Source organism: Gobius niger, assembly GCF_951799975.1.
Source record: "Gobius niger genome assembly, chromosome: 24".
Lineage (NCBI taxonomy): Eukaryota > Metazoa > Chordata > Actinopteri > Gobiiformes > Gobiidae > Gobius > Gobius niger.
This window is the reverse complement of record NC_136875.1, coordinates 12,411,395-12,432,689: the sequence shown is the minus strand read 5'-3', so window position 1 is coordinate 12,432,689 and position 21,295 is coordinate 12,411,395. Positions and strand designations below refer to the sequence as shown.

General features: G+C 40.8%; 1 long non-coding RNA gene across 1 annotated transcript; it reads right to left on the bottom strand.

Moving 5' to 3' along the window:
- Window positions 1-20,167: 20,167 nt before the first annotated feature.
- On the bottom strand, window positions 20,168-20,860 carry LOC306982558. The gene is made up of 3 exons (XR_013794214.1): window positions 20,651-20,860; window positions 20,342-20,513; window positions 20,168-20,275 (listed from the first exon to the last, which is right to left on the bottom strand). It is a non-coding gene; the product is annotated as an uncharacterized lncRNA (long non-coding RNA).
- Between the last annotated feature and the right edge of the window lie 435 nt (window positions 20,861-21,295).

The window sequence follows — 21,295 nt, the reverse complement described above, 5'->3', positions numbered from 1 at the left end:
ACCCACCACCTGCAGGAGGAGCCATAGGGGCGGGGTACATTGTGATATGGGCAGCTCCAACAGCTGCCCCCACGACTCGGCAACGGAAAAGTGGAAGAAAATGGATGGATGGACATCACGCTAAAAAAAAAAAACATGCTGCTTGGAGGGTCTTTCATCTCCCCCTGGTGTCTCTGACCAGAAAACCATGTTTGCAACTTGACTGCTACCGGTCCGGAGAAAGCAATACACACTAATGTAGTCACGAAGAAGAAGCTAACATGCTAACGGGCAAAGCTAACTGCGGGCAAACGTCACTTTAAACAGTATTTACAGCCAAGGTTGAGTGAAAAAAAATATTTCCATTGTATAATTGGATGCACAGTAACCCTCTCTCCCTTCGCCTTTCCTGTCAGTGTAGTATTTACTCTCCAAGACAATTAATAAGTTAAAAAATCGTAACTTGCTACTACACCTGCAGTTGCCCTTATGGCCTCTAGGGGTAAGAGTTACTTTGTACTGCTTTAAGATGCATGATGTCATCAAAAGTATTGATATCGGAATAAATAGTATTGGTATCATATCGTCCCGCAAAACAATGCGATATATCGGAAAATCGATAAATTGTCACAATCCTAATCCTGACATGAGGCTGGACAGACTGCACCGAACCAGGAATAATTTCTGCTTAACAAGGTTTGCATCAAATGTCCGATTGTAATTAACAGAATTTGAAGCTTAAAAGTTGATTTCAGGAGGAGACAGGTTTAGATTTAGCCTGGCCTTAGCCACCCGTAAACTCCGGTCAATTATTATTTCCCTGCATGTACGTCTGGGCTTGATCTCAGTGGCTGCTTTACATCGGTTGACTTTCTACCTACCATTCAGCGAGCGGGGGAGGCGGGGAGTTTGGCAATGGCGGCGGATACGAAAGAAATGGAAGCTCTTCAGTCCATTCTGGCTCGGCTCCCAAATGTCCAGAAATTAAAAGTGAAGCCTTGGAATGTGCAAGGAATGTCCCAAGAGTTATGATAGAGTTATGATAGAGCCATAATAGAGTTGTGATAGAGTTATGATAGAGCCATGATAGAACCATGATAGAGCCATGATAGAGTTGTGATAGAGTTGTTATAGAGTTATGATAGAGCCATGATAGAACCATGATAGAGTTGTGATAGAGTTGTGATAGAGCTATGATAGAGCCATGATAGAGTTGTGATAGAGTTGTGATAGAGCCATGATAGAACCATGATAGAGTTGTGATAGAGTTATGATAGAGTTATGATAGAGCCATGATAGAGTTGTGATAGAACCATGATAGAGTTATGATAGAGTTGTGATAGAGTTGTGATAGAGCCATGATAGAGTTATGATAGAGTTATGATAGAGTTGTGATAGAGTTGTGATAGAGTTATGATAGAGTTGTGATAGAGTTGTGATAGAGTTATGATAGAGTTATGATAGAGTTGTGATAGAGTTGTGATAGAGCCATGATAGAGTTGTGATAGAGTTGTGATAGAGTTGTTATAGAGTTATGATAGAGCCATGATAGAACCATGATAGAGTTGTGATAGAGTTGTGATAGAGCTATGATAGAGCCATGATAGAGTTGTGATAGAGTTGTGATAGAGCCATGATAGAACCATGATAGAGTTGTGATAGAGTTATGATAGAGTTATGATAGAGCCATGATAGAGTTGTGATAGAACCATGATAGAGTTATGATAGAGTTGTGATAGAGTTGTGATAGAGCCATGATAGAGTTATGATAGAGTTATGATAGAGTTGTGATAGAGTTGTGATAGAGTTATGATAGAGTTGTGATAGAGCCATGATAGAGTCATGATAGAGTTGTGATAGAGTTGTGATAGAGTTATGATAGAGTTATGATAGAGTTGTGATAGAGTTGTGATAGAGCCATGATAGAGTTATGATAGAGTTATGATAGAGTTGTGATAGAGTTGTGATAGAGCCATGATAGAACCATGATAGAGCCATGATAGAGTTATGATAGAGTTGTGATAGAGTTGTGATAGAGCCATGATAGAACCATGATAGAGTTGTGATAGAGTTATGATAGAACCATGATAGAGTTGTGATAGAGTTGTGATAGAGTTGTGATAGAGCCATGATAGAACCATGATAGAGTTGTGATAGAGTTATGATAGAACCATGATAGAGCCATGATAGAGTTGTGATAGAGTTGTGATAGAGCCATGATAGAACCATGATAGAGTTGTGATAGAGTCATGATTGAGCCATGATAGAGTTGTGATAGAGTTGTGATAGAGCCATGATAGAGTTGTTATAGAGTTATGATAGGGCCATGATAGAACCATGATAGAGTTGTGATAGAGCCATGATAGAGTTGTGATAGAGTTGTGATAGAGCCATGATAGAGTTGTTATAGAGTTATGATAGAGCCATGATAGAACCATGATAGAGTTATGATAGAGTTGTGATAGAGTTGTGATAGAGCCATGATAGAGCCATGATAGAGTTATGATAGAGCCATGATAGAGTTGTTATAGAGTTGTGATAGAGCCATGATAGAGTTGTTATAGAGTTATGATAGAGCCATGATAGAACCATGATAGAGTTATGATAGAGTTGTGATAGAGCCATGATAGAGCCATGATAGAGTTATGATAGAGTTGTGATAGAGCCATGATAGAACCATGATAGAGTTATGATAGAGTTATGATAGAGCCATGATAGAACCATGATAGAGTTATGATAGAGTTGTGATAGAGCCATGATAGAACCATGATAGAGTTATGATAGAGTTGTGATAGAGCCATGATAGAGCCATGATAGAGTTATGATAGAGCCATGATAGAGTTGTTATAGAGTTGTGATAGAGCCATGATAGAGTTGTTATAGAGTTATGATAGAGCCATGATAGAACCATGATAGAGTTATGATAGAGTTGTGATAGAGTTATGATAGAGCCATGATAGAGCCATGATAGAGTTGTGATAGAGTTGTGATATAGCCATGATTGAGTGATGATAGAGTGATGATAGAGTTATGATAGAGTGATGATAGAGTTATGATCGAGTTATAATAGCTGCTTCACTCACTTGGGCGCATTACATACGTCACGACCAAACGCTAGAGAAAATTAGATCCAGTGGTTTCAAAGGAGCTCACCTCCCACCTGATAACGGAGCTCAACTGAGAGGTTCCAGACCCTTGTACTGTACGAAGTAAGTACGAGGGTCTGGTAAAACCAGGCTAGATTAGATTTAGTATCTAAACAGTCTGTGTCAGACTCTAAACAGAGAGCGATTCTTCGTTAGACTGACCTCTTTCTCCATCAACTGTCCCACAGTTTTCCCTTCATATTTAGACTCACCGCGGCGTGTCTGGGTGGTAGCGAGGGGCGGGTGCATCTGCGGGCGTGAATCTGCAGCGGCTCCAGTCTGCAGGTCGATGCGGCGGTCCCAATTAAGCTACTGAACTTGGGACCGCTCGCTCTCTTTTAAGTGCCAATCAATATATAAGTACACACTGTTAGTGAACTAGTGCCTACCTACATGTTCCCGTTAGCCTTAAAAGCATTCTACAGTAAGTAGGTCTGTATCTGAAGTACAGTGCAGTGGTTCTCAACTGGTGGGTCGCAAGCCTCTACTGCAGGGTGTCCAAACTTTTTTCATGGGGGGCCACATATTGAAGTGTACACGGGGTGAAGGGCCATAGCTCAGTAGTTAGTGCCGCAAAACCTTCGACTAGCTCAGGTTTAAATTGTGCCCCATACCTATTCTATCTATTTAAGCTTCAAACCTTCATGCCAGCTCTGTCTCACAAAAAAATGTTAGTTGTTAGGTTAGAATTGTATAGAATTATTACATTTCAAATAAAAAGGTCCATCTCTGGTGATGTGTACCGATACAGCAAGAGACCGAGGGCCACCATAAATTGGTCTGAGGGCCGCATTTGGCCCCCGGGCCGCACGTTGGACACCCCTGCTCTACTGCAATAGGGTTGTTTTATTATCATTTCAGCTTTGGGCCTTATCTAATGCTTTTTCAATAATAATTAATGAAGAACATATAGGATTTTACATTTATACATGCTCCTGCCCTGTGTTTGTTTTTGTTAAAGGGGGCCTATTATGCAAAATCGACTTTTTCAAGCTTTACATCATGTTATTAAGTCATTCCCTCATTAAAACCATGCCTGAAGTGTTGCCTTGGCACATTCACGTATTTTCGAGTAATCTGTAGAAACTCTGATGGCGGCCATTTTAGGGATAAAACGCCTGATTCCTTCAGGAAACGCCCTCGACCTCCAGGATACGCCTCCGACCTTTCGTCACCAGCCGAGTAACCAACCACTGCTCCTCAGCAGAACCCCCTCCCCGCAGTGTCTAGCCCTAAGATGTAAACAGAATCATAATGGAGGATTAGCTCCATGTGTTGTGAACCGGAGCCACAGCAGACTTTTACAAAGACACACATCAGTGTTTCTGTTACCGAAACACCCAGGATTAAAACCGGTGACAAGAACACTTATTTCAGTGTCTGGTTCTGCGCTGGGCCTTGATGATGCACAGAGCCTCCGGAGAAAGCTAATGCTAAGCTAAACCTCGAGTCATCACGTGAAAACGAGAAATATGCACACATAAAGTCAATAAAACCAGCACACACATAAAGAACCGTTTAACAATGATCACACACGGAGCCTGGCTTGTTGATTTGGAAGTTTATTGCTCACATTTCATCTACAATGGGTCATAGCCGAGTGGCTTTCTCCCGGAGCTAACAAGCTAGCCGCGATAAGCTAACGGGAAAATTCACTGAATACAAGCATATTATGCATTGAAAACGTCACTAAAACAGGCAACTGCTTGAAGCAGCCTTTATGATGATGACACACGGAGCCTGGCTTGTTGATTGTGCAGTTTATTGCTCACATTTCATCTACAGTGAGTCGTAGCCGAGTGGTTTTCTCCCGGAGCTAACAAGCTAGCCGCGATAAGCTAACGGGAAAATTCACTGAATACAAGCAGCATATTATGCATTGAAAACGTCACTAAAACAGGCAACTGCTTGAAGCAGCCTTTATGACGATGACACACGGAGCCTGGCTTGTTGATTTCGTAGTTTACTGCTCACATTTCATCAACAGTGAGTCGTAGCCGAGTGGTTTTCTCCCGGAGCTAAGGCACTATTAGCCGCGACAAGCTAACAACCTTCACCTTCACAACATTCATTGAAAACAGGCAGCATATTATGCACAAATAACGTCAATAAAGCCGGCAACTACTCGAAGCAGCCTTTACGATGATCACACAATGAGCCTGGCTTTACACATTTGTGGTTTATTACAGACTTTTCATCAACAATGAGCTGTAGTCGATTATAACAAGCTAACGGGTAACCTCGAAAAACCATTGTCCACCTGCACAGATAATGTCCGTCTTTGAATGGTATGGGCTCCTGCAGATCCTGGTGTCGTCCATGGGGGTATAGTTAGAGATCCATAGGGCATGGCAGATGCAAAGAGATAGCCTCCAAACAGCAGTTATTTTTCAGGCAAGAGCCCCTTCCAAGCGTCCGGTGTGGAAGGTTCGTTTCCAAATAATATCCTGTGTGGCCATTGTTCACAAAGTGATAAACAGTAGGTCCTTTCCAACAATAAAAATTAAAATGCACCGATCGTAGTTTCAATACTGTACACAGACAACGAGCGCAGTGTTGTTGTGATGCCACAGACAGCGTGTGGAGGGGGCGTGTCGGAAAGGGTCAGAGGTTCTTAAAGAGACAGAGGCCTATTTCAAGTCATTTGCTACGCCATTTTGAAAGAGCAATTTTATACAAGGCAGTTATTCTAATTTACTGCATTGACAGACCAACAGAAGGTTTCGTCATCATTGTAGTGTGATATAGACTGGTGCTATGTGGCTGAAAAAAGCATAATACCCCCTCTTTAAAGTATTCTCTGACCCACAGAAACATTAACACTGAACTGAACTCAAACGAATTCACAACATTTACAGTTCGGACCAAAAACTCAATCTTTCAGCCTTGATTTCGGGCTTCTGCGCGAGGCTAAAAGATCGAGCTCTGACTTGAAATCACCAATGTCAGGCCTGACCGTGAAGAAGCAAGTGTTGTTTTTGTTCAAAGGCACGGGACTTTATACCGAGGGCATGTTTTTAAAAAATGTGATTTGAATTCTCGTTCTCACATTAATATTAAAGTAAGACCGTTTCTTTTCTCCTCCACGAGTGTTATCTGCATTTTTCATGGTCCAAATTCTGATCAGAGAGAGAGAGAGATAAATCGGAACAGGAACAAAGCCTCGTCTCAAAGAGAAATAAACTGGAAAAAGATCTTTATGATACCAAATGTGTGACTGAAGTGTTTTAATTGCAGCTGATGCAGTAACGGGGAGTTTAGAGCTGCCAGGAAACGGGATTGAAGGAAGAGCTTAGGAATTTAAAGAACATTTTGTCAAAGTGTGAATCACTGGGGCCTTGTTGTAGTATTTATTTACGGTTCTTTATTGGGAGCCGAGTCTTTGGGATCCGTTCATTTCAAAGAGCCGTTCTAAAGACTGGCTTTTTTCGATAAAAAGTTTTAATGACTCCAACCAGATAACTCACAATGTCTGAGACGAGATCGATAAAATGCACCTTTTCATTGAAATCATCTAACACAATGGGACAGATATTTATGATTTGAAAAGCGCGTTTGTGAATCTTGCGCCACTGTCTGACAAAGTTCTGGGTAAAATTGACTGAAAAAAAAAAAAGATCCAGCTCTTTTCTCAACTGAGGTCCGGTCAAACTGTTCACCTTAAAGGGATATTTCAGGATTTTTGACATAGGGCCTCATTTCCTAGTTATCCAGAGTGTTGCTGATTTCTGGAGATATTTTTCTTTGTAATTCATGCAGTTCTTATGTTTGAAGAGTTTCGTGGCGCTAGGCTAGTGCAAGGCTAGTGCATTTCTATGGTAACAGCTAGCCTGCATTAAAAGCAGTCTGACCCGCTCCACAGAGCACCTGAGGCAAATCACTTATAACACCAGACTAACCATATAAATGTCTGTGTCCATAGAATCATTTTAACCATTTTGCATTTAAAATACCTTATATTTGAGCAGCATCAGCTTCGTGGTTGTATAAGCTACGCAGCGGCGGAGTGATCTGCTAGAAAATAGTCCCTAAAATGCGATCATTTTAGTTATATTCCAAAAATTACTCTTTGGACATAGACATTTATATGGTTAGTCTGGTGTTATAAGTGATTTACCTCAGGTGCACTGTGGAGCATTATTACTTTATTTTTTTTCAAAAGAAATACAAACCATATACTGCAACTAATATACAAAAACATACACACAAATGCAAAAAAAAGACAAACAGACAGACTTACAAAAATGAAAAAAAAAAAAACATTACAAAATATATAACGAGGAGGGGAGAGTCCAGTCTGTCTTGCACACAGTTATCCACATTTGCCGTTCTTGCAGAATGTACATGATATAAACAATACAAGTGATATAAATGGCCTTAATACGCATATAAGTTACATCAGTCAGCGTTGATTTTGCGGCGTATTATGTTTGTTTATTTGATTTGAGACAGCACATGCCTTCACACGCACGCGACCCATGCATGTAAACTTACTACACCGGACACTAAATGATTATTTTTAGGTATCCTTTTAGTGCATTTGTATAAAAAGCAACTTTGGTTACTACTTTCATTTATTTATTTATTTTTAAATAAAACATTTCAACCTCCGCCGCATAATCAACGCCAATCTACAGTCTCTATGTACTTCCTATTTCTTTTATATACCATTTTTTGTCAAACTCATGGCCCATGTTCCTTATTTTGTGAGTTATCTTCAGGTCAGGGTCAGACTGTTTTTAATGCAGGCTAGCTGATACCATAGACATGCACTAGCCTTGCACTAGCCTAGCGCCACGAAGCTCTTCAAACATAAGAACTGCTTGAATTACAAAATCTCCAGAAATCAGCAACACTCTGGATAACTAGGAAATAAGGCCCTATGTCAAAAATCCTGAAATATCCCTTTATTATATAAAAGTGCAGTTACACGTATGACCTGAGGTGGCAGTAGTGAGTATAAAATGGCTACCTTGCACCTATCCCCTTTAACTTTACTTAAATTAGAATATATGTAAGCCATAATCATCGAAATTATAACAAACAAAGGCTTGATATATGTCACTTTGCAGGTAATGAGTCTATATCATATATTAGTCTCACATTTTAAGTTAAATCACGGAAATAAATGAACTTTTGAATGACGTTTCCAATTTTCCGAGTCTCGCCTGTATCAGGAATTTCCCGCCCCTTTGCAACACCACTCATTACATCGCGTTGTGAAGCTTCTCACATTCATATTTAAAGTCAAATAATGGCCAGTAAATAACTTGTGGCGACTTATTACTTTTCGAAAGCGCCAGTGTTTACGCTGTGTCATGCCCTCTGAAAGGTACGTCTGGCGAAAAACCACCCGCTGACGTCACTCGGCGCGTTCGCTTTCGCCTCCTCTTCCAAAACGCTGTCACGCCGACCTCCGCTCGCTGCTATTAATTCGCTGGCAAAGACCGAAATCCCCACAGACGGGCACTAATTGACTCGTGTTTGTTGACTTTGGAATCGTAATAGGCTTTATATCACAAAATTAATTAAGCCGTCTCCCTTTTTTTTCCCTCCTCCTCCTCCCGCTGCCACAAGACTGACGAGATGCTTTCGAGCGCGCTGTCAGAAGTGGATACCAAGAACATAAAACAACAAATTGCAAAAAAGAAAAAAAAAAAGAGAGAGAAAGGGAGAAAGAACTCAATTTGGCCGGCTTTCAAATGTCAAAAATCAATGCGGTATTCCGGGTGGGGAGCGCGTCTGAAAAGCAGTAGGAAGAAATGCAGTCGTAAATCCTTAAAAAAGTACAATTAATCACAAAAGGAGCATCATGCCAAAGCGCTTAGATGTCGGATTCTTGGAAAGTGGCCCGAGACGCAACACAAAGCAAGTCAAGCATTTGGAGAGAGAAGAAAAAAAGAAAAAAAAAAAACAGAAAGAAAGAAAGAAAGAAAACGTATTCTCTGGCGAAGTCCTTAGCGTTCATTTGTCTCAAAGTCAGAAAGTCTCCAAGGTGAAAGTACTTAGAGAGACAGAGAGAGGGGAAAACTCGGGGGAATAAAGCTCGCGAAGGCTTTCAAGTAGAACGAGTGCGGGGAGAGGATTTCTCAAAACAAAATGGCTCTTTTGGAGACGTTTAGGTAAATAAAGATGAGGGGGGTGAGGCTCTATTGTACTGCACTTTGTACTTTTACTACTGCTGCGTACACGGCACAGCTGATACTTTTACTACCTCTGCTGCCTTTTTTGCAACGACAATAAAGGTACATTAAAGGTACAAGCTGCTCCGTCACATTGTTACTTAAAGGGCCTATATCATGCAAAATCTACTTTTTGGAGCTTTTAACCATGTTGTTCTGCGGACTGGGACTGAAAAACAGCCCTGGACTCTGACCAGCCTGGCCCAAATTAGCGTAATTGTGCACTTCCACAAATACATATTTTAACCTCTTATCCCCCGCCTTAACATTAACGAGTGCATTTTCCCCAGTTCGGCTTTTTATGATTATTTTTTTGATTGGTATCATCAGCAAAAAGAACGGGAAAGGTGGTCGTAGAAACAGAAGTAAAATCATTAATATAAATACTAAATAATACTGGTCCCAAAATGAAACCTTGTGGTGCACCATACTCCACGGAATTCTTTTTAGATTCATGTTTTTTTTATACTGGGCTTTACCCAAATTGCAATCAAAACAATGAAGATGGCGGCCGGGACACAGCGATCTTTTACCAGTGCCCTTCCTTCTGTTTTAAATGAGCTGGACTTGCCGTTAAAGTCACAGTAAGAAGCTGCTCTGAGGGTTTTCACTGGAGCATTTACTCGACCACGTGTGGACGACAAACAATCATGGAGGAGGACGTGAACGTAAGTCGCTTCTTGTTTGATTGGTTCGCTCTCGTTCAAACCGCGATCGTTAGCCCCGCCTCCAGTTCAATTTCGAAATTGCATCCTATTACCACAATTCCAGACTGTCTTTAGATGTAAATAAAGTCAGTCTGGCTTTTGCCAGGCTAGTTCTCATCAATCCTCCTGAATCCTGCTCTCTCCTGGAAAACGACAGAGTTGTGACACTGTGACGTTTTTTACGTCATAGTGTGAAACAGGAAGAGCCCGACATATGTAATGTAATGCCTTATGGCCTGATTTTAATTTAGAAAAAAGGAAGTGGCCGAAAGTTGTGAAGAAGGAGCTCTTTCTAACCTACTCTGGACACGTAATCTTTTTTCTTACCTAACGATAATGTCACGGAGAAAAGCATGTTTGGCTGCGAGAGGTTCAGGACTTTATTCAACCTTCATAAAGAAGAGGCCACTCGCAAGTAGTTGGAATTTCTCTCCGGGATTCAGTGACTTTCACCAAAATAGTGTTTTTCTGTGACTGTCTCTGATGGATGTTTGGTAAAACCAAAGTCTCATGATGTTAACACCTGATGGAGCGGCCAGGACAGAGAGGTGAGTCAATCCAAACGCATGTTAGCGTGTGTGTTAGGGTGTGTGCTAGCATGTGTGTGTTAGCATGTATGTTAGCGCGTGTGTTAGCGTGTGTTCTAGCATGTGTGTGTTAGCGTGTGTGTGTTAGTGTGTGTGTTAGCGTGTGTGTTAGCGTGTATGTTAGCGCGTGTGTTGGCGTGTATGTTAGCGTGTGTCCCAGCATATGTGTGTTAGCGTGTGTGCTAGCATGTGTGTGTTAGCGCGTGTGTTAGCGCGTGTGTTAGCGTGTATGTTATCGCTTATGTTAGCGTGTGTGTTAGCATGTGTGTGTTAGCGTGTATGTTAGCGCGTGTGTTAGCGTGTATGTTATCGCTTATGTTAGCGTGTGTGTTAGCATGTGTGTGTTAGCATGTATGTTAGCGCGTGTGTTAGCGTGTATGTTAGCGTGTGTGTTTGTGTGTATGTTAGCGTGTGTGTTAGCTTGTGTGTTAGCCATTTATAAAGCTGTGTTGCAGATGTGAACTCCTTGTAACTGCATTGTGAAGTAACTTCACTTTTGCTGTGATATTTATATTTCTTTTCCTGCTAGTTATACATTTTTAATAGCAGTGGATTAGCTCGGCGAGAGAGAGGGGGCGGAGTTCACTGAATCAAAGCGTCGTGTCTTCCAGGTTTGCAAAATACCACCACAAAATACTCCAAACTGGTAGAGGTACAATATATCATATAAATGCTCAAAGATAAGTTATTTTACTTACACTTCTACTAGTTACTATAGACATGCACTAGACTAGCACTAGCCTAGCACCACTAAACTCTTCAAATATAAGGACTGCATGAATAAAAACTAAAAAAAAAAGTCATTACAAGCAGAACTACCACCATCTGATAACTCTGTCCACCCTTATTCCTTTTCTACTAATAGTGCTATTACTATTACTACTACTACTAATATTACTTCTACAACTACCATTTTACCGGCTGCGAGTGCCGCTCTGGCCGCTCTTTCATCACCTGCGGTTCATAATTAGCTCACCGGCAGATCCCGGAGCTTTTGTGCGAGGCCTCAAAGCCTGGATAAGCGTCTTTTGTGGCCGTTTCTGCTTTTCCTCTTAACAAGCTTTTGCTCCGGAGAGAAGGGAAAGAGATAACCAAGAGGGAATTTTCACTTTCTTACCTTTTCCCTCCCCCCCCCCCTCCTCATTTTTATCTCTTTGGACACAATTAGCCGCTCTATCGCTCATCACACGCCACAGTTTTTCTGTGCGTTTCGAGAGGAAGGGGAGAAAAAAAAGAGGTCCTTTGTCGCGGCCGACTCTTGAGGAGGTGAAAAGAAACCGGGGGAAAAACAACTGCGGCAGGAGATAAAACGAGCTTTTGCTTGAAAACACAGCGACTGCGGGAGTCTCAGAGGACCAATAAGAAATCTGTACACGGCAAAGGAGTTAGTCACTGAAAGGAGAGTGATTACCCGGAATACTCCCAATCTCCTTCTTCAAATCTTATTATTCTGTCAACATAGCTTTCTATTGTGTTGGACCTTTTAGTTTTAGCCAATTATTATCCATCCACCCATTTATCTTTGCATTTATTTACCTAAAGTGCACATGACAGGTTTGAATGTTTTTGTAAATTTGACTTATGTAGATGGATAACGTCTGTTGTCAGTCATAAATATCAGTTTATTTCACTGAAGTAGCAAATTAATGAAGAAATGTTTGGAAGAAAAGTCATTTGAGTTTTTAAGCTGCTGACAGGAAGTGACAGATAAACTAAGTCACTTTTGCTGCCATGGAACTGTCGTCATTTACAAAATGTTTCCATGGCGACTAGGCAAAAGTGACTTCATTTTGTTCTGCAGCTCAGGGTGCAAGAACAAGAAGTTCTTGGGTCTTGTGAAGTATGAACGAGCCTTAAGTAGAGCAGTTTGACTCATTTCCCATAGATACAGACGACATCTCTGGAATCGCCCATATATGGTCATGTTTGAAAACAGTTAAGGGGGAAAACAATTTTGAAAAAATCTAAACTTTGTCTAATTATTCAAAAACTACTTTAGCAAATGCCGAATTATGTTTGTCTGTATGTCTAGGTTTCTACTAAATAAAGAAACAAAGACATGGAGAGGAGCAAAGTGGTTCAACAGCCCATAAATACATGAATAACGGAGAATGCTAACTTCATGCTACATGTTAGCATCGGGCTAATGCTAACGGTTAGCTAGCGCTTGCTACAACTGCCGTTTTTTCACTTCTACTGAACAATCTGCTGTGAGAAAATATCCAAATGGGCCCGATTTACATTTGACTTTATTTATGTGATAAATAAGTTCATATTCCACCAGAAAATGGCTAAAAAGAGGGAAAATTGTGTTTCTCTCAAGATTCTATTTTCCCCCTCGGCGAAGCCACGCCCCCTTCTATGACGAGATGCCGTCTGTATCTATAAATACAGACGGCATCTCTGGAATTGCCCATATATGGTCATGTTTGAAAACAGTTAAGGGGGAAAACAATTTTGAAAAAATCTAAACTTTCTCTAATTATTCAAAAACTACTTTAACAAACGCTGAATTATGAATATAGTTTTCTACTAAATAAAAATACAAAGACATGGGGAGGCGCAAAGTGGTTCAACAGCCCATAAATACATAAAAAAAACGGAGAATGGGCTAATAGATACAGACGGCATCTCGTCATAGAAGGGGGCGTGGCTTCGCCGAAGGGGAAAATAGAATCTTTAGAGAAACACAATTTTTCACTCTTTTTAGCCATTTTCTGGTGGAACATAAACTTATTTATCACATACAAATAAAGTCAAGTGTAAATCGGGCCCATATGGATATTTTCTCACAGCAGATTGTTCAGTAGAAGTGGAAAAAACGGCAGTTGTAGCAAGCGCTAGCTAACTGTTAGCATTAGCCCGATGCTAACATGCAGCATCAAGTTAGCATTCTCCGTTATTCATGTATTTATGGGCTGTTGAACCACTTTGCTCCTCCCCATGTCTTTGTATCTTTATTTAGTAGAAAACTATTTTCATAATTCAGCATTTGTTACAGTCGTTTTTGAATAGTTAGAGAAAAAAATTTTTTTTCAAAATTGTTTTCCCCCTTAACTGTTTTTAAAAATGACCATATATGGGCGATTCCAGAGATGCCGTCTGTATCTATGCTGACGGTTAGCTAGCGCTTGCTACAACTGCCGTTTTTTTCACTTCTACAGAACAATCCGCAGTGAGAAAATATCCATATGGGCCTGATTTACACTTGACTTTATTTGTATGTGATAAATAAGTTTATGTTCCACCAGAAAACGGCTAAAAAGAGTGAAAAATTGTGTTTCCCAAAAGATTCTATTTTCCCCCTCGGCGAAGCCACGCCCCCTTCTATGACGAGATGCCGTCTGTATCTATTGATATAACATGGTCATCGCGGCAACACTTTAAAATGGTTTGCCTCAATCTATGTCACTTCCTGTGTTCAAAGCGCTCTACAGTAAGGAGCCAGTCACCCATTCACTCTCCCATTCATACACCAGTGCACGCAGACACTGGAGCCAAGGAGGGTGAAGTGTCTCGCCCAAGGACACAAGGACAGTGTGCCTCCCGCATGGGATTCGAACCCGCGACCTTCCGATCACGAGACGACCCGCTCTACCACCTGCTCCACTGTCTCGCCCCTACTGTCTTCAATGAAGGTTCTTGACTCGACTCGACTTGAGAACTTGCTCGGCCACTTTCACAAAAATGTTAGAAAATATAGATGCGTCATGTTTTCCCCACATTTTTTCTTGTTTACGACACACTGATAAGGAACACATTTTTTTTCCCATTTCTATAAATAATATCAGGTATAGTGCCTTTAAACATGTCAGGAAAACGAGGACAGGAAATGGTTATCCGAGTAAGCGATCATCATGTCGGTATAACATTAAAGCACAGGGACACGGTGTTTTGTGGCAGGTTCGATAACTAGCTTTGGAGTGTTTGGAGCCATGTTCTTTTCATCCATTTCTATCCATTTCCTGTTTTGCTCGTGTGTTCTGTTTCTCGTATGGTTTATCTAAAAGGTCTCTCTTTAGAGCTTTACTGTTCCTGACCTTTCCCCCCCCACACTGTTTACCTGCACTAAAGTTTGGTTCTCGCACTAATGATGTGAAAAACGATGCCATGGAGTAAATCCATTATTACACTTCAACATGGAGGACTGAAAACGTTTCTGCTTTAAAGGGACGTTTCAGGATGTTTGACATAGGGCCTCATTTCCTAGTTATCCAGTGTTGCTGATTTCTGGAGATAATTTTTGTTGTAATAATTTGTTGTAATTCATGCTGTTCTTATATTTGAAGAGTTGCGTGGTGCTAGGCTAGTGCATTTCTATGGTATCAGCTAGCCTGCATTAAAAACAGTCTGAACCTTTTGGAGCCGCGATCCCCATTGTAACAGTTAAAGGGGTTCGTGACCCCCCGTCCAGGTCACACCGTGAGAAATCGGAACACTAGCCTTCATAATTCTTAAAAAACTAAGAAAAAAACAAATGGCTAAAATAAAATTAATCAAATTACGAACATATAATGGCACTCTGGTGAAATAGCAAACACATGTGACAAAAAAATATTATAATATACGCTAATAAAAATGGTCATGAGATTTGGGTAATGAGATCGCGAATACAAGCGGCCGAAATGAGTTTCCTTCGCAGGGTGGCTGGGCGCACCCTTCGAGATCGGGTGAGGAGCTCAGTTACCCGGGAGGAGCTCGGAGTAGAGTCGCTGCTCCTTCACGTCGAAAGGAGCAGCTGAGGTGGCTCGGGCGTCTGCTCCGGATGCCTCCTGGTCGCCTCCCGCGGGAGGTGTTCCAGGCATGTCCTAGTGGGACAAGGCCTCGTGGAAGACCCAGGACACGGTGGAGGGACTATGTCTCTGAGCTGGCCTGGTGTCGCCTCGGGGTCAGAACAGCTGGAGGAGGTGTGTGTGGATCTACATGATCTGGCGACCCCCCAAATTTGTCTCGCGACCCCCAGGTTGAGAACCACTGGCTTATACAACCACGAAGCTGATGCTGCTCAAATATAAGGTATTTTAAATGTAAAATGGTTAAAATTACTCTATGGACACAGACATTTATATGGTTAGTCTGGTGTTTTAAGTGATTTGCCTCAGGTGCTCTGTGGAGCGGGTCAGACTGTTTTTAATGCAGGCTAGCTGATACCATAGAAATTCACTAGCCTTACACTAGCCTAGCGCCACGAAACTCTTCAAATTGCATGGATTACAAAAAATATATATCTCCAGAAATCAGCAACACTCTGGATAACTACGAAATGAGGCCCTATGTAAAAAATCCTGAAATATCCCTTTAAGGCTAGATTTCTCTCTTACATTTGGAAACGTCCTCTCTTTATACTGTGAACAAACCCAGGACAGGGTCAATACATGCACATACAGTGGGATAATCTGTTCTAAACTCAACGAGGAATTAAACCAGGTCTAAACTGATACATTTTCGATTGAACAAAATGCCCCACTCTGGGATTTTAAACTGAGGGGTGATTCATTTAATACTGGACGTTTTAGCCGCAGAAAATGTGCCTTAAAGGAGCAAAAAGTTGTTATCCAAAATCCCCCACAAATGATCTTGTTTTGAATGCAATCTGAAAAGCCTGTTTGTGTTCATTGAATAGGAGAAATTGAAAAGCTTTGAAATTGTTAGCGACGTTTCATTCCGAAGGTTCTCTTGCCACTTTTTAGTTGGTGAATAAAGATGTTTTTGGAGTTTTCTAAATATCGAAGTGTTGAATGTTGTGGCAGATCGGCCGGATTTGACAACATGTTGGATTCTTTCTTCTGGTTTGAAAGGCTGAATCATAGAATCATTTAGCATCATGAGAAACTGCTTTTTTTCCTCCAGCTTGGGGCCGTTGGTGGGGGGTTTATTATCTTATTAGACAGGGATGGCACGTTTGTTTGGAGGAGGGTAGACTTTTCTCCTTGTCTCTATGTTTGCGAAAACCCGAGCATTTCTTTGCACAACGGTTTATAGACTGACTTTTCACAGCAGATTGGTTAGTTTATTTACTCATTTACATTTCCTTAAGTAAAGTAGGCCACACTTTTAAAAGAAGTTATATCAGAATTGAACAGATGCCGTTGTTTTCATTCAATATCATGTTTTATTTTTATTGCTCTGTCCATCATAGACAGAACAGCTCATGTCCAAAAGCTCCTCAATGCTTGTGCTTTATTCATTTATCTGTTTTTATTTAAAGGGTATCTAACCCCCCTTCCAGAGGCTCAGTCTGAGAGTGTCAGATTTGAAAATCTCAACAGAAAAGGGGCGTTGCCTGGAGGACTAAGGGGCACGCGGGAGGGGTTAGGGGTGGGAGGGGTTTCGGGGTCTGATTGACAGGCCTGAGTCATTTGACTAACGATGCACTCGCAACGCTCCTCGTAAACAAAGTTCGAGCACAGCGAGCTAACTTATTTAGCAACATGGTGAGACAGCTCTACAGCTCTCTTTACACAGGACAGGCATCGTGGCAGACAGTGGCCTTGTACCCGAGACTGCTCTGAGGCGCGGGGTTATTTTATTAGTGATTCCGCTGTCATTTACAAAGCTAACGGCTTAGCATTGAGCAAGATCGATGTTAGCATCGCAGCTAAGGGACCAAACGTAACTGTCCTGGCTGCTTTCAGAATCTACCCATCTATTTTAGATGTAGACTTTTCACTGTGGTCTACATAAGCATTGCAGATGTATCTCAGTGTCCCAAGCAGAGAATGTGTGAGGTATAGAGACTTGATTATATGTATTACAAAGCTTTATTTTATTTCTCTCACAGCAAAGTGCACAAAACATGTCACATAAAAAAAAAAATATTGTGCAAGAACACTGTCCTAGAAATAGTTTTCGGTTGGTCATTGAAGATAAAGCAGATAAATCATCCATGTTTATCTAAAGGCTTAACTAAGGGTCTGTAACATTAGGCTCTTGGGTCCACAAAGTCATTTCTATTATTACATTTAGTGAATTACAGGTTTAACCAATGTAACACACGCACTGAACTACCACTAAATGATGAGTAAAGGCTATAATAAAGTCTTTACATGTATGCTTATTTAGTTGAAATAGTGAAAATGATAGATCTTATTTTTTTGGTAAGTTTTCTTACTTAATTTTGTACTTCCTGGCTTTTATAACATTGCAATTACCCAATGCATTTTTTCTTTTGTTAATCTTACTACGACAATATCAATCAATCAATAATGACAGTTTATATTTCATTTGAGGATCAAGCTGCATGTGGTACTCTATTCACTTAGTCTACCTAGATGTGTGCAATAAACAAATTGAACAAATACAATTTAAATTAATACTTGCCATACAATATCGAACTTGACTGTTTAATACTTAATTTATGGAATCAGAACTAGAACACACTGAACTGAATTTTTAAATGTGGCTCGATCATCCATCAAACTTTGATACGCCTTTTAGATTGATATAATTACAGTTTTGAGGGGAAAAGGCATTAAAAACATAGCAGTAAAGCTGAATTCTTGCATCCACAGTTGAGCTACAGGATGGCTTAAATTAACCAAGTAGCAGTAGCTCATGTACAGTATGCTGCATGCATGCATACATGCAGGTCTTCTCAATGCACGGGAGACAAAGTTGACTTCTTATGGCTATACAGTTGTTGGGTTGCAGGTTAGTGTTCTAAAGGCCTATAATGTTATATAGAGGTACAATTATTTCATTTTTGAGGAAATGTTTGGTCTTGTATAAGAAAGATAATGGACCCAGTGACTGAAATTAGTGATCATTTTTGTAATTCATACATTTATTTTTTTGGCTGCAACTTGTGAAAGTGTAATGCAGTTAATATGAAAAACTGGTTCCTGCCTCCCCACTGGGGAGTGTGACATCACATTTTAGAACCTGCAACCCAGCAATACCAACTAAAATAATTACACATGCACCATTAAGTTTTCAGCTTCTAGAGACAAAGTGGTGCTGGTTCTACCTCACCAAACCATCCTGTGAAATATCTGACAGAAACAGCTAAAGGCTTCATTTTGTTCTTGGATTGCTGATCAGTGTCTACAATTAAATCTTGCATGGAACATTGATTTCATCTACTATGTTGTCCAGTGGCATGTCAGCTTATAGAATTCTTCATATTGCAATGTTTACTCCCATCGTTCTATATGTGGTTGGCGACTGTCCTTGTCCAATGTGCCTCCATTTCCAGAAACATTCTTTCTTTGCCCGATAGAGAGGTCGTCTGAAAATGTGAATTGAAATGCTATAAAAAATTTAAAAAAACACACAAAGACATGAATTACTTTAAAAGGGAAGTCTGTCATCAATATACTGATCAAATGCATCACCGTGTGATCCGATACATACAGTGGACATGAAGAATGGTTTGCATGCATTTTCTCCACCTCTTTCTCCACCTCTGACTCTGCATGGACAAGAAAAGTCTGTTACAACTCAGCATACATTTTTGCGTGCAAGATGTGTTAGCATCATTCTAATTTACATGTAAAATATAGTCCTCAATAAGGCAAAAAACTGTTTTCAATGAGAAGAAATATAAACCACTTGGGGAAATAGTAATATAAACAAAATGATAGGTGTCAACAAATGCATTTATTGGTCAACACTAAAAACGATTCTCCCACTTACTGGTGTAAAATACAATACTCCTATGCTACATTTGTTAGAATTTTAATGCGAGTTGAGCAATATTGTGATGTGCTCACCTACAGGTACTTATGACAGTTCAAATGAGTGGCCAGTCCTGTCTTGCACACACCTCAAGCTGGAAAATCCAGAAAACCACTCATACACGGGCTTTTTTCATCCACTGGACTTTGGTTCATGGTTAGCCACTGCTCTCAGGCAACACAGTCTGCATTCTGAAAAGATTTTGTTCCATACTGCCAGGCCAGTCTGAAAATATAATAATGCATATTCCACAGTCAATCCATAATCATCTGAGAATTCTAATGGTAACTGGTGCATTATTTCCCTGTAATCGCACAGTTCGTCTGAAAATCATGTTCTATATCACTCCACTGCAGCAATTTCCACAGTAATGATTAAAAATTAAGCTACTATTGTTGTGGAAGTCGCTTTAGATAAATCATCTGAAAAAACTGACTCTGCGTTGTGCATTAAACCTGTGTAATACACAGCTTCTTGTTGTTTAATCCTTACTTATTCTACATTTGCTAAACTAGCACTATAGTCTAGCATTATAAACTAGCTATGTAATCTACGTATTATATTTGCCACACAAAATAATCAAGCCAAAACTTAACATGCTCACCTTATGTCCTCTTGAAAAATCTGGACCTGTGCCTGCTCACAGCCTCCTGCTTGTCTGGCCTCTCATACTGGGCACAGAGTGGTTCAGGCACAGGTACTTTGTCTGTGTGCTCCTGGTATGGGAGAGGATCCTCAACCACACTTTCAAACAGCAGGGCCATTAGTTGGTCAATATAGACTGTAAACAAAGCACAAAACATTTGTCTTTGTAAAAGCATTGGTTGTGTTGTTTTTAATGTGACATACCTGAGGTAGCTCTGGTCTTCAAGGCTCGCACGGTGTAGTCGCCACGTTTGTACTTTGGGTACACTATCGCATACCGCAGTACACCTTCAAGTGTTGTAGCATGTGACCTTGTAGCATTTTCATTGTAGTGCAGGGCAGCAATTTGCAACCTACAACATTTTTAGGTACAGATTCACACAACATTTTTTTTTTTTTTAAATGTATGTATGTATTACCTTGCTAACATTCCTCTGAAGGAGAAGCCTGCACTTTTGGGGGAGAACCTAATTATCAGGCTGTGGAAGGCCTCAAGGGTTGACGTGTGGTACACCGGGCTGATTTTCTCCACATCCTTCACAAAGCGTGGAGCCAACACAATGTCACTGAGCCTCTCACATGCTGCTGTGCCTACAGAGTAAATTACCATGACATAATTGTAAAGCAATTTTTGTTTCGAATGACAATGCCAACCTTACATTTTTGAAATGTACATAAAATACAATGAGTAGAGGGCCAGTATTACTGATAACAAATGCAAAACTTACTTGGTTTGAGCCACACTCTTGACCCTTCCCCAACCAGAGGCCCGTGTAGGCACCGAGGGAACAGGGCATTGTCGTGCGTGTGCACATTCTGCATGTGGTTGGCCACAGACGTCCACTTAGCGACAGCCTCCTGTCCCGAGGTGGAAGTCGAAGCTGCCCAATAGAGGTGATTTACCACGCTTTTTCTCCACTGGCCAGCGTCCTGGGTGCTCTTTCTCTTTGCGAGCTCATCAATTTTTTTCCCAATTCCTAGAGTTTAAAATACATATTTACTAAATGCAGAATAACCATAATATTACACAGCATTCCCCAAATGCATACCCTTTCCCATGTGCCATGGGTCAAAGTAGTGCCTGATTTCCTTCTTTTCCTCCCTTAAAAACTTTTGCACGCCGGTGTGTCGGTCCGTCACAATGGCCTCCACATTGACACCCCTCTCTTCCAGCATAGTCAGACTACGCACAAAGCCCTCCTTCTCCATGCGCACGCTGTTTCCAACCTCATTGCTCTAATAAGACAAAAAATAAATTAGATGCTGAAATGCACAGAGTGATCCCAAATTACATATTGAAACATTCCTTGAATTCCATTACCTGGACTAGCTGGATGTCAATGACTTTGTTATTACTGAGATTCATCATCGTG